This window comes from Erpetoichthys calabaricus, chromosome 3, assembly GCF_900747795.2.
Source record: "Erpetoichthys calabaricus chromosome 3, fErpCal1.3, whole genome shotgun sequence".
In the NCBI taxonomy this organism is placed as follows: Eukaryota; Metazoa; Chordata; class Cladistia; order Polypteriformes; family Polypteridae; genus Erpetoichthys; species Erpetoichthys calabaricus.
The window spans coordinates 49344622-49357809 of record NC_041396.2 but is presented as its reverse complement, the minus strand read 5'-3'; the positions used below and the strand labels follow the sequence as shown (position 1 = coordinate 49357809).

General features: G+C 36.8%; 2 protein-coding genes across 3 annotated transcripts in view; one reads left to right on the top strand and one right to left on the bottom strand.

Moving 5' to 3' along the window:
• Window positions 1–13188, top strand: part of LOC114649283 (uncharacterized) — a 282139-nt gene that overhangs the window by 60412 nt on the left and 208539 nt on the right. The window lies entirely within an intron of this gene.
• Window positions 1–13188, bottom strand: part of gtf3c2 (general transcription factor IIIC, polypeptide 2, beta) — a 158995-nt gene that overhangs the window by 11988 nt on the left and 133819 nt on the right. The gene's annotated exons all lie outside the window — the stretch shown is intronic.

The window sequence follows — 13188 nt, the reverse complement described above, 5'->3', positions numbered from 1 at the left end:
GTCTCTAGGCATGTCAGAGGACTGGGACTTTGTGAAGTGTGGCCTAGCCTCACATGTGGAGGCAAAATTGGGGTGGTGGGTATATGGGGTCTGGGGGAGGAGAGAAAGAGATGAAGCTATTTCTGATCTGCCCTTTTTATCCACATAATTGTAAGTGCTAACACAACAATAGCCTTCATAGCCATAACTCCTGGCAATACTGGAAATTAAGGTTAAAGCTATCATATGTAATAATGTACTACCTTACTTTAAAACTATAAAATGACAACAAAAGTTCAGAAGCAACCTCTCTATGACCAAACAGTGAACTTTGTGAGCTGGAATGTCAAAGGTCTCAATCATGAATTAAAGAGGAAGAAAGTATTCTCTCATCTAACTGGACTAAACGCCAAGATGATATTTTTACAGGAGACTTGCTTAGTCAGAAAGGATCGGTTTTGGATGCACAGAGACTGGACTGGCCAAATATTCCACTCCAGCTATACAAAGAAAACTAGAGGTGTGGGAATCTTCATTCATAGAACAATATCATTTTTAGTATTAAATATACACTGTACTTTCTACTCCTGAAGGGCAATATGTGATGGTAATGGGTAATGTTTTTAATTGTAAAGTGAATTTGATAAATATACATGCAGCCAATGTGGATGATATAGACTTCATCCAAAACGTATTTGCATCCATTCCAAAATTGAACACTCATAAAATTATAATGGCTGGAGACTTTAATTGTGTTTTAAATTCAGACCTGGATAGGTCTTCAGCTACAGGGGCAATAACATCTAATACTTCAAAAATAACCACACAGTTTTTAATTGATCATAACTTACCAGACCCATGGAGATTTCTAAATCCACATTTAATAACATATTCCTTCTTCTCAACAGTACATCATTGCTACTCAAGAATGTACTATTTCTTTATAGATAACAATTTCTTGCCCATGATCAAATCTTGCAAGTACGATGCTATTGTTATCTCCAACCATGCCCCTCTGATCATGGAGCTCAAATAACTATTCCCCACATACCTCTTCATAACAAAAGAAACTGGACAACTCATTTCTAAATCGCGACATCACTACTATGAACATGGAGAGAAGGCTAATAAGATCTTAGCTCAACAAATCCACAAGCAGGAAGCTGGTAATGGAATATGGAATATCAGTAATCACCAACACAGATGTAGATAAAACTACTGACAATTAAAATATAATGCACACATTTAGAGACTACTATAAGTCTCTAAAGGATACAAGTTACAATGTAAATCATTTTTGACATATTACAGATACCACAGATGATACACTCAGTGCAGAGGAATTGGATAAACCTGTGACAGAATCAGAATTACTAGATGCTATAAAGTAACTTTAGAGCGGGAGAGCACCAGGTCCTGATGGCTACCCTGTAGAAACCACAGACAAACTTTTCACCAAACACTGACTACAGTTTTTTGTAAGAAAAATAAGGACTTATTACAATGTGCATCATACAGACCAATCTCACTTCTGAATAATGATGTTAAGATACTCTCCAAAGCCCTAGCTAGAAGGATTGAGAAAGTGCTTCCTTCGGTAATATCAAAAGAGCAAATCAGATTTATTAAATGTAGACACATAGCTTTCAATCTTCAACGCCTTTTTAATCCTATATATAAACGTCTACGCGCGGGCGGGTGTGTGTGTGTGTGTGTCTATCCAGCCCGGAATGAGGGGTGGAGTCGGAGTAAGGGCTCCTCCTCCGAGGAAGTGGAAAACTCACTTAGCCACTAATAACACAAGCGAGGAGCAACCCGAATATAAGGATGGACCTACGGCCAACACTTTGAAGCTGCCGGGCGGAAGATCATGTCTTCCGTCCGGTGAAAATCCTTTCAGCGTGGCAAACGAAAGATGGCAGACTGCGTAGGTCAAGACGCACACGTGCTTGAGAGTCTGTCTTAAGCTTCCCGTTTGTGATATCCGTGTGAAACCGTCAGTAAACAGCTAGATTATCCTTTATGCTTCTTGTGTAATCTTGTAACCGTCATATTGCATGAGGGGTGGGGATAATATCTTTTTTATTTATAATTATTTAAATTTAGGTTAATTGAAATGGCGCAATTGAAAAGAACACATTTCCAGAGAGCTAATGCATCCTTAAGGAAACAAAATGGCGTAGTCGAGCAGGATTGTGGCTAAATTAATAACCGTTTATTATTTATAATATAATATATACGAGGGGGGACCCAAAAATAACCGGAATTTTGTTGTTGTTAGGTTGGTACTTGTAGTACGTGGTTGGGCCGATTGCTGACAGCAGATCAAAAAGAGCGTCGCCTGGAAACTTGTCGTGAAATGAAGGATCAGTTTGATAACGACCCAGATTTTTTTTCCAAAATTATTACAGGAGATGAATCGTGGTGCTACAGTTACGATCCTGAGTCGAAACAGCAGTCCAGTCATTGGAAAACCGCGAATTCCCCTCGAGCAAAAAAAGCTCGGCAGGTGAAATCAAAAGTGAAAACAATGTTGATTTCTTTTTTTGATGTCAAAGGTCTCGTGCATTATGAATTTGTTTCAGCAGGTCAGACTGTAAACCAAGCATTCTACCTAGTGTTAAGAAGGTTGCGCAACAGTGTGAGAAGGAAACGCCCTGATTTGTGGGAGTCGGGCGATTGGTTCTTTCAGCATGACAACGCTCCATCTCACACTGCTCTCAGCATTCGCCAATTTTTGGCAAGAAACCGTATGACAACCCTGAACCACCCACCCTATTCACCGGATTTAGCTCCGTGTGATTTCTTTTTGTTCCCTCAGATGAAAAACGACTTGAAAGGAAGGCGTTTTACTGATGTCGAAGAGGTAAAACAAGAAACGACCAGAGCATTAATGGGCATTACTTCAGACGAATTTTAAAAATGTTTCGAACAATGGAACAAACGGTTAGGTAAGTGTATTTCCGCCAATGGAGAGTACTTTGAAGGAGACTAATTGTAGTTTGTACAGAAAATTAAATTAAACACATTTTAAAAATATTTCCTGTTATTTTTGGGTCCCCCCTTGTATGTATGTATGTATGTATGTATATATATATATATATATATATATATATATATATATATATATATATATATATATATATATATGCAGTTGGAGATCCACAAAGGGAGAAAAAACGAATCACGTATCATAAAATAGTTTTATTCCTGAGCTTTCAACCCCTGTCAGGGGTCTTCATCAGAGGATAATGCTTAGACTTACAAGAATCAAAGGCAATATATAGCAACACATTCAGTGGGGGGTGGGTGGAGGTGACTAAGTCCGTATGATCAAAGGGGGGGGGGGGGGGGTGTATCATTAAATTAAAGTGCATATGTCCTTCTTAAGTTGGCATATGCTGGGTTTATGTCCAAGTGTCTGTTGATGGCATTTTCATCTGATAGCCAAGACTCGGCCAACTCTCTGGCGCTTTTTGTACTGGCCTTAAATTTTACTTTCACGTTGTCCCAATTGAATGTGTGTCCTGTCGATTTAGTATGTGCATATATCAAAGATAGTGCGTCCTTTCTTCTGACGGCGTTGCGATGTTCCTGTACACGTGTTGAGATTTTTTTTGACGTTTGTCCTATGTATACAGCTGAGCACGAATTGCATGGAATACTATAAACTGCGTTTCGTGTTTCAGCTGTCGATTTCTTGTTTTTAGCATTAAACAGGACCGTGCGCAGATTGTTGGTGGGTTTATGTGCTATTTTGATGCCCCACTTGGTCAGGGTGCGTGCCGTGCCTTCTGACACATTATGGTGGTACGGGAGTGAATGCCAGGTGGGATGGGGGTTCTGATTTACGTCGCTTGTATGCTGATTCCTTTGGCGCCTGCTGTGTAGACTCCGATTAATGAATGATTTTGAGTATCCATTCGAGGTGAAAAGTTGAAACAGATAGCGTCTCTCATTACTTTTTGTTTCCTTGGTATTACAATGAGTGTGGACTCGTTTAAATAGGGTTTTCACGCAGCTCCGTTTATGAGATACCGGGTGATTGCTGGCGTAGTGTAGAATCTTGTCTGCGTGGCATTGTTTACGGTAAACACTTGTGGTCATATATATATATATATATATATATATATATATCTAATATGCTTCTGATAATGACGGCAATGAAGGGTTCGGTCGAAATATTGAATATATTTTGGGATTGGTCGCGCGCTCAGACATGGACATCCGGACCGAGTTAAGATGCCAGGCCCTAATTGGAATGGGGATATTACGAATTAATAATAATCGTAATTAATCCCGGCAAAAGACAAGAGGCGGTCTTGTAGCGGGCCATGGGCAAGAAAAGACAGCTGCCAATGACTTGTGGTAGCGTCTGTTAAACTATACCATGCAGGTTGGAATTTTAAGTCCAAAAGCATGGGTATAAATGTGGGATTAAACTGGAAAAATAAATAGAAACAACAGTTTTAAATTTATAGCACAAGACTGGTTGTCCTGAATAAAATGAAACGGCACCCGCGTGGACAACACAGATTATTTAACTGCCGTACGAAGTCCAAAACCTGCCTGAAAAGTAAATGCCGTGTTGGGGAACACTTATTTAAATAAGTTGCATCGTTTAGCCATTAGAAACAATATTTTGAAAAAGCAATAAAGAGCTGTGCGTTAAGATATGATGTAGATAGGCATGCCAGCACTTACTTTGTATGATGAATCAATCCCGCATCTAGAACGTCTGGAAGTCGATTACTTACAGATGAACGGTAAAAATGCTGATAAAATCCATAACGACTCGATCGCGCTCGCTAAAATAAATTGTAGAAATCTTTAATGGCGTAATAGAAATCCAATGCACACGGTTCGTCCACGTGTTAAAACGCAGTGAGTGAGATGGGCAGCTGTGGTAATCACTCTGCCTTAAAGGTTAAAGGTTTTGGCAACCCCCACCTATGATGGTACTGCTAAAAAGAATCATGCCGTGTGTTTAAACACACAGAAATTATTGAAATCGCCTTTTAAATATAGCTTAAATTACGAACCTACGTTATAAGCTAATGTTTAAAAAGAAATTGTAATGCAAAGAGCTCTAACTAGAAATTGGAAAAGGAATAAATACATCTGGTTTTAAAACTTGCAACGAGAAACATGCCTTTTTATTTTCCCGTGAGTACTGGCCATACTCTTTAAGAAGGGATTAATTGGACAAGTGTAAATTTAAAAATGAGACAGTTTCTCATATAACAAAGAAAGATAATTATCGATTTGTGTAATTGGTTTAACGTAAATAGAATGTCTCCACTTTGTTTAAGGCTTGTAAACGTGCAAAACATTTTTTCCTTTTAAACCCTGATCAAGTTTAAAGGAAAAATGCTCTTTTAATAATACTAAATGAGGAGGGAGACAAGTACTTGCGATAAGCAGAATGTGCCTGATTGTGCATGAATGGAAGTTATGTATTTTAGGTACTATAAAGGAAGAGCATGGTGGCGCAGTGGTCAGCACACTTGATACAAATAAAGGTTCAAGCACGTATGTTTTCCTTGTTAAGTCAGAATCTTCTTTGTGACCGCCTAACTTTTGTTGTGAATGTTTTCTTGTTGTGGAATTGTGCTGCGTGATTTCACGAGTGGATTGTCCTTGATGTCGCTGGAACTGTAGGCTCTCCACGGAAATTAGTGTTTCCTCATTGTCGCTGGGCGCAGTTTCGCCACGGACTTTGTCATGATCTGGAAACTAGCGTGTATAAAACTAAGGTAAGATGAATTCCTAATTTAATGAAAGTGATACCAGCTTGCGGCCTGAGAAGTTGTTTTAATAAGCATGAAGGAAAAGACGCGTTTAAGTGTGTTGCATGGTGAAACCTTATAGAAAAAAAAAAGCACAACCTTGAGTGAGTTTATAGCACGTGTGATAGAGATCTCTGTGAATGAAATACAATTGAAAGAAAACTTTATTCTATGAATAAAATGCAAGTGTAAAAGAGAATGTGAGTATGTGAATATGTGAAGATATTTGAAAGAAGGAAGCAATTGCCAAATACTGTATGTTGAAATGACTGAAACAAGTGAAGTCTGATTGTTTGTGAACAGTTGCTTTCCCCAGTGTGCTGAATGTTGTTTAAAAAGAACTTCTGTTTAGCCAAGTAATTTTGCTTGGGCATGAAGTGGAATTTAGAATCTAGCAAAGAAAATAAAAGAAGAATAAATTATTCTTATTCAGAGTCTGGAGTGTAGCAAATGCGTGTTTATGTCATTTGTCAGTATGTGTTTCTATGTGTGTCAGCTGACTAAAAAAAAATAATGTAAAGAGAAACCCTAATAGATGGGAGACGTCCCATATAATAATATAATAACATAATTGTTATAGTAATCGGGAATCGTATTTAAATTTAATTGTTTTAGTAATACATGTACTATCTAAAAATGTTAGTAAGTAAAAAAGTGATCATGACTTATTAGTGAAGCCTGGAATGTTTTGAAGCCTACAAACAGATGCAGGTTTAAATATAAGATGACCTATGCCCTTGCAAGGCAAAAAGACAGCCAGCTGCACAGTCAGTTAAAGAGTTAGGAATTTAAAAATTTGAATTTCAAGAAAAAGAATTATTTAGCATAAAGTTTTATATATAACTTCAAGCCTATAGATGTTGTTTTTCCTACAGATTCATCAAAACCTGTGGCTAATGAAAAACAAATTATTTTTTTCTATACAAACTGCAAGAAATAGCTTAATAGCAAGTGTGGGCAGAGAAATTAGAAATAATCAAATCAAAAAGGTGGTGAATGTTTATCAATCATAGATTAATGAACAGCAGTGATTGGAATTATTTTCCTTGCATGCTGATTAGTGCAAGTGTATAAAAAACTGTTTAAATAAAGATACAAAGGTTAAAATGTTCCTATAATTAAAATTAGACTGATTTATTTCTCTAGTCTTCATATAAAAACAGTATAAAGGGTTTACATATTTTGATGTATAACAAATGATTATTATTATCACTTCAGTAATTACAAAATGTATTAGAACTGAATACATGTATTGAGTTGTCTCTGTAACTGATTAATTTTATGAAGATTTGTTATTATATCAATATATTAAGGTCAATGCTCAGTGATAATGCACTTAGCTAAATGGAATGTTCAGTTATACATTAGAACCATTACTCTATATGAACTGTGCTGTTGTATTAGATATTGAAAGATTTTTTTTTTGTTTTAGACAAAAATGAAAACACTCAAAGTTCTACTATGTAACATCCTGTAACGTATAACTGATGTAATGTTTTAATTTTGATTAGTGTATTATTCTACTGAAGAAATATTTTCATTAGTGTAGTTTAAATGTAATAATTTGTCATCTTTAAATTATCTCTGTTATTTATGATATGAAACTGAGAACTACGGGTCTAGAATTGTCATTAATAGTGCTGCATTATATTATACATATGATTGATGAAGAATTGTTTTATGTTGTGTATTTGCTCTACCTTTTCACCCTTCTTTAAGTTTAGCCTAGGAAGTATTTTAGTTTTGGCCATTCAATTTAATGGTGCCAAAAGTCTCTCCAAGCCAGTGGTAAAAAGTTCTATCAATGACGTGAAGGTGGTGTTATACGAAATTAAGATTAAAAAAAAAAAAAAAAAAAAAAGGACTGTACTTTTACTAATAACTTTTGATATGATGCACATACTGGATAATAGCTGGTGAAGAAATGATTTGCTTTTCCAGAGTGGCAGAAGTAACGAAAGATTGTAAGTCCAGCTGAGTAAATCTGAAGCCATGCTGTGTGCAGACATTTTTTGTTGCAAAACAGAGTTTTATGGACTCCTAATAGAAACAGGCTGTAAAATGCCACTGAAGTGAGATGACAGCTGTTGAAGGCTCCCATGAATGAATGCTGAATGCAGGGCGAGCCTAGAGGTAAGTGTTCCTCTGCTAAAAATGGACAGTCACCATGTGTGCATCTCATGAGCTCTCTAATGGCAACAAGACTGTTTAATTTTTTTATTTCCAGCAATGATAAAAGACTTTAGTTTCCTGAAGCAGTCATACTTTGTACAGAAGAACCTGCAAAGCCACCAAGCAAAAGACTTTATCTTTTGGGTCTATCTGGGTTGGACAAGGCACGAATAGAGAAAGCTTAGGAATAGACTTGAAAAATGTTATAAGAGGGGCTCAAAGGTATGAGGATATGCATAATTAAGACCAATAATGTTTAAATTGTAAATTGAATGGGAATATAACATCCAATAGTGAAGTTGGGGAGGATATAAATAATGTACAATTATGCAATAATACTAGTTTAAGAACAAGTAATAATCATAGCAATAGATTTATAATAGCACCTGAGTTATGTTACAACTATTATAACTTATAACAAGGGATCAGACACCAAAGGGTGGGGTACATATAGCAACATACTGAATTTAGAAATGTTATGAGTACCAAAGAACAGTAAAATCCATTAAGATGCTATATAGAATTATAATATCTGATGCTATGATACAACTGATGAGATATAATGATCACTATGTAGTAACACCATGTTAAATGTAACTGTCCAAATGTATTGTAACTTGTCACTGTTAATATTTACGCTGGTATTAGATGAACGGTACAGAAGCTATAGTGGTATTACACCTCACATTTCCACAAATGATTTTGAAATGTCTACAATGTTAAGAGGGATCTAGTACCTTTTGATTTGTGGATATGATTTTCAAGTATTGTTTTTTTTTGTCACAGATCCAGTGACAAAGGGTGGCTTGTTATAGTATGTTTTGTTATTAACTTTAATGTCACTGTTCTCTGTGCCCACTGTTATGGACTCATTCACACAGGCAGACCAAGTATGGTACACAGGGGCACAGCATCTTCATTTAGAATTGCCGAGTCAAGCACAGGACTAGAGAGCCAAAAGACAACTGGAGAATTGAATAGTCAGCCTAAAGACAGACTAGTATATTTCTGTCCTCTGTCAGCACATTATCCTTGTTGGGAGAATGAGAACTGTATGTAGGCATTGTGCTATTCCTGTATTTTTGAAGGTGGGGTTTGAGTCCTTTCCTGTCCTTTTTTGGATCTAAGAGAAGGAGTCTGCACATGGAGCAACCCGAATATAAGGATGGACCTACGGCCAACACTTTGAAGCTGCCGGGCGGAAGATCATGTCTTCTGTCTGGTGAAAATCCTTTCAGCGTGGCAAACGAAAGATGGCAGACTGCGTAGGTCAAGACGCCCACATGGTTGAGAGTGTCATAAGCTTCCCATTTGTGATATCCGCGTGAAACCGTCAGTAAAGAGCTAGATTATCCTTTATGCTTCTCGTGTAATCTTGTAACCGTCATATTGCATGAGGGGTGGGGATAATACCTTTTTTATTTATAATTATTTAAATTCAGGTTAATTAAAACGCTGCAATTCAAAAGAACACATTTCCAGAGAGCTAATGCCTCTTAAGGAAACAGTCTAGGAAACTCACATGCACCACAAAGGGATGAAACTCTGGGCTATAAAACTGAATAAAACTGGATACATACTGTCTCTGCTGAGGAAGATTCAACTCAGGACCCTTGCATTATAAGCAGCCCTTCTCAGCAAGTACAGGTAAACAGAGACCTTTTTAGCCAAGTATTAAAACAGTGGGATATATTAGATCCCCATTGGCACCATCTCAAGGAGGAAGTGTCGCTGAGAAAATTCTTTAGTGGAGTTGCATGGCTTAAGGTGGGAGAAGTGGGTTGGTAATTTTTTTTATTAAATTAAACTACATTGCTTAATGTCTTGATAATTATGTTTGCTTTCAAATCCTTCAGGAAAGGCTTCATGGCCAAAACAAATTTAAATGTTTTAAGAATCGGCAGGTCAAAATCTGGCCCTATAGTTATGTGCCCAATAAGAGGCTTGTTTTCTGAGAATGACAGAAAATTCTACAACTGGTCTTATGCTAGATTAGGGTCTCATATAACATTATGCAGATTGGATAAGTGGTATAGTACTGTGGACTTGTACAAAACTGTATGAACGATACTGTGTATGTTTCAGTCAAGCTACACACCTATTCACTTCTCTGATATTAAAGTATGGGTAGAGACTTAAAGTGAAGTTGTTGATAAAGTGGCCATAATGAAGTTTCTGTCAAAATGTAGAAAGCTTTAAATACTTTTGAAATTTGAAACTGTGCTGAAAAGTTGTGTGACACCGACTCCAGCTTCCCCTACCAACTTTATGGACTCTGAACTTATAATTAAAAATACAAATGTATCTACTGTATAAGTTGTTACATTTGTTTCCTTGGGAGCCACCAATATTTGCTTTCACCAACAGAGACCTAAGCTACATGGACCTTACAGTACACAAACAAAATGTATTTATTCATTGTGGATCAGAGTCACTCTATGATTTCTGTCCTAAACATATTTGAACTCATGACATAATCTGACATAAACTAAAATTAATTAGACTAATATTAACCTTAAAAAAACTCAATTTATATAAAAAATTACTATTTGACAACTTCACTTTTACTAAACACTGACAATATAGTATAATAATTCTATGAATTCTAAATAGTAGGAACACACAACCAGTGAAACTTTAATATGCTATTTGTTCTTTAATTTAAAACTAAATTTATTTTAAATCAACAACGCTTTCAGAAACAAATATTCATTGCACTGATCTGCTTGTGACTAAAAACTAAACATGGATAACCTCTATTGTAACTTTTTAAAAATATTTATCTAAGCTAAAAACAAATTTTATTCAAACAGTTTTTATTAATCTGTACCATGCCAGGTTTATACTCACTTAAGAAGAAACGGCAATGAAATTTAAAAGGTAAAGTGTGCTAACTTGATACTATAATGTTACTTGGTAATTAAATCTTTCAACTAACTTTACACAAGAGTTCCTTCCTTACACCTGTAAAAACATAGCTCAAAATGTAGACAATATTCATCAAAAAAGGGAAAAAAAACAGAAGAAACTGAAATAATTTACATTACTTGCATTTTAAAAACTGAACAATAGGATGTGTTGTTATTATGTTGCTTATTTTGTTTTCAAGAAAGTTCTGCTTCTGGAAAAGGACTTCACTGCCAATCAATAGAATTTTAAGATTTCTTTTTTGTTTTGCAATATTATTTTTCTTTCAATCAAAAAGTTACTGACAATAGTCGTATAGTACATATTTATTTTTATTCAAGTGTTTAAAAATACAGTATGGTTTTAGACAGTTCTTTGTCTGTAAACAAATAATGAACTAACTGAAATAATATAATAATAAGGCAATGAATTATCATAAAAAGGTGTGGCTTTGTTTAGTTCATATGAAATACAAATGCTACAAGTAATCAATTATCCTGGTGTTATTACACTATTCCAGCTGCATCTCTATTTTACATAACATAATACAGCAGCCAGCCACATCCTAGCAAAAGCTGGAGGGTGTTCAAAGTAATAGATGTGCTCTATGGACCGTGACTCTGTGAAAAAAGCAGGCTTACCACACAACACATAACAGTCAATGTGAGAGCTACTGGAGCGTAAGAGAAGAGAACAGATGGCAGTCTCAGGGCAGGAAGGAGATTAATTTTTAAATTAATGAAGGATGAGGCACTATAAGCTTGAAGACTATTAGTTATTAGCGAGTCAGCTGCTAACTCTGCTTATTTTTCCCATACAGCTAAATCTCTTCTCTTCTTTAATGTTTTCTCTATAGTCAGATTCAAGCTGTTCACTCTAGTGTACCATGGAGATGGCCAATCAAGTTATTCAGTAACCTTCTCGAACTCTCATAATGTATTTAATGGCTTCTAATTATGTCAACAAAATGACATTTAGCACTTTGAATAGGCTGATATGACAAACTGCCTCTGACACTTTCTTTTAAAAGTAAGTCAAAAACATAAATTATAGAACAACGTTATAAAGGATTTAAAAAACACATAAAGGAATGTTTGTGGTTACTTAGCTTGGTATTATTAACTTTATGATGCATCTGGTAAATACAGTGCATCCGGAAAGTATTCAAAGCGCATCACTTTTTCCACATTTTGTTATGTTACAGCCTTATTCCAAAATGGATTAAATTCATTTTTTTCCTAAGAATTCTACACACAACACCCCATAATGACAACGTGAAAAAAGTTTACTTGAGGTTTTTGCAAATTTATTAAAAATAAAAAAAACTGAGAAATCACATGTACATAAGTATTCACAGCCTTTGCTCAATACTTTGTCGATGCACCTTTGGCAGCAATTACAGCCTCAAGTCTTGTTGAATATAATGCCACAAGCTTGGCACACCTATCCTTGGCCAGTTTCGCCCATTACTCTTTGCAGCACCTCTCAAGCTCCATCAGGTTGGATGGGAAGTGTCGGTGCACAGCCATTTTAAGATCTCTCCAGAGATGTTCAATCGGATTCAAGTCTGTGCTCTGGCTGGGCCACTCAAGGACATTCATAGAGTTGTCCTGAAGCCACTCCTTTGATATCTTGGCTGTGTGCTTAGGGTTGTTTTCCTGCTGAAAGATGAACCGTCGCCCCAGTCTGAGGTCAAGAGCGCTCTGGAGCAGGTTTTCATCCAGGATGTCTCTGTACATCGCTGCAGTCATCTTTCCCTTTATCCTGACTAGTCTGCCAGTCCCTGCCACTGAAAAACATCCCCACAGCATGATGCTGCCACCACCATGCTTCACTGTAGGGATGGTATTGGCCTGGTGATGAATGGTGCCTGGTTTCCTCCAAACATGACGCCTGGCATTCACACCAAAGAGTTCAATCTTTGTCTCACAAGACCAGAGAATTTTCTTTCTCATGGTCTGAGAGTCCTTCAGGTGCCTTTTGGCAAACTCCAGGTGGGCTGCCATGTGCCTTTTACTAAGGGGTGGCTTCCATCTGGCCACTCTACCATACAGGCCTGATTGGTGGATTGCTGCAGAGATTGTTGTCCTTCTCGAAGGTTCTCCTTTCTCCACAGATGACCTCTGGAGCTCTGACAGAGTGACCATCGGGTTCTTGGTCACCTCCCTGACTAAGGCCCTTCTCCCCCGATCGCTCAGTTTAGATGGCCGGCCAGCTCTAGGAAGAGTCCTGGTGGTTTCGAACTTCTTCCACTTACGGATGATGGAGGCCACTGTGCTCATTGGGACCTTCAAAGGAGCAGAAATTTTTCTGTAACCTTCCCCAGATTTGTGCCTCGAGA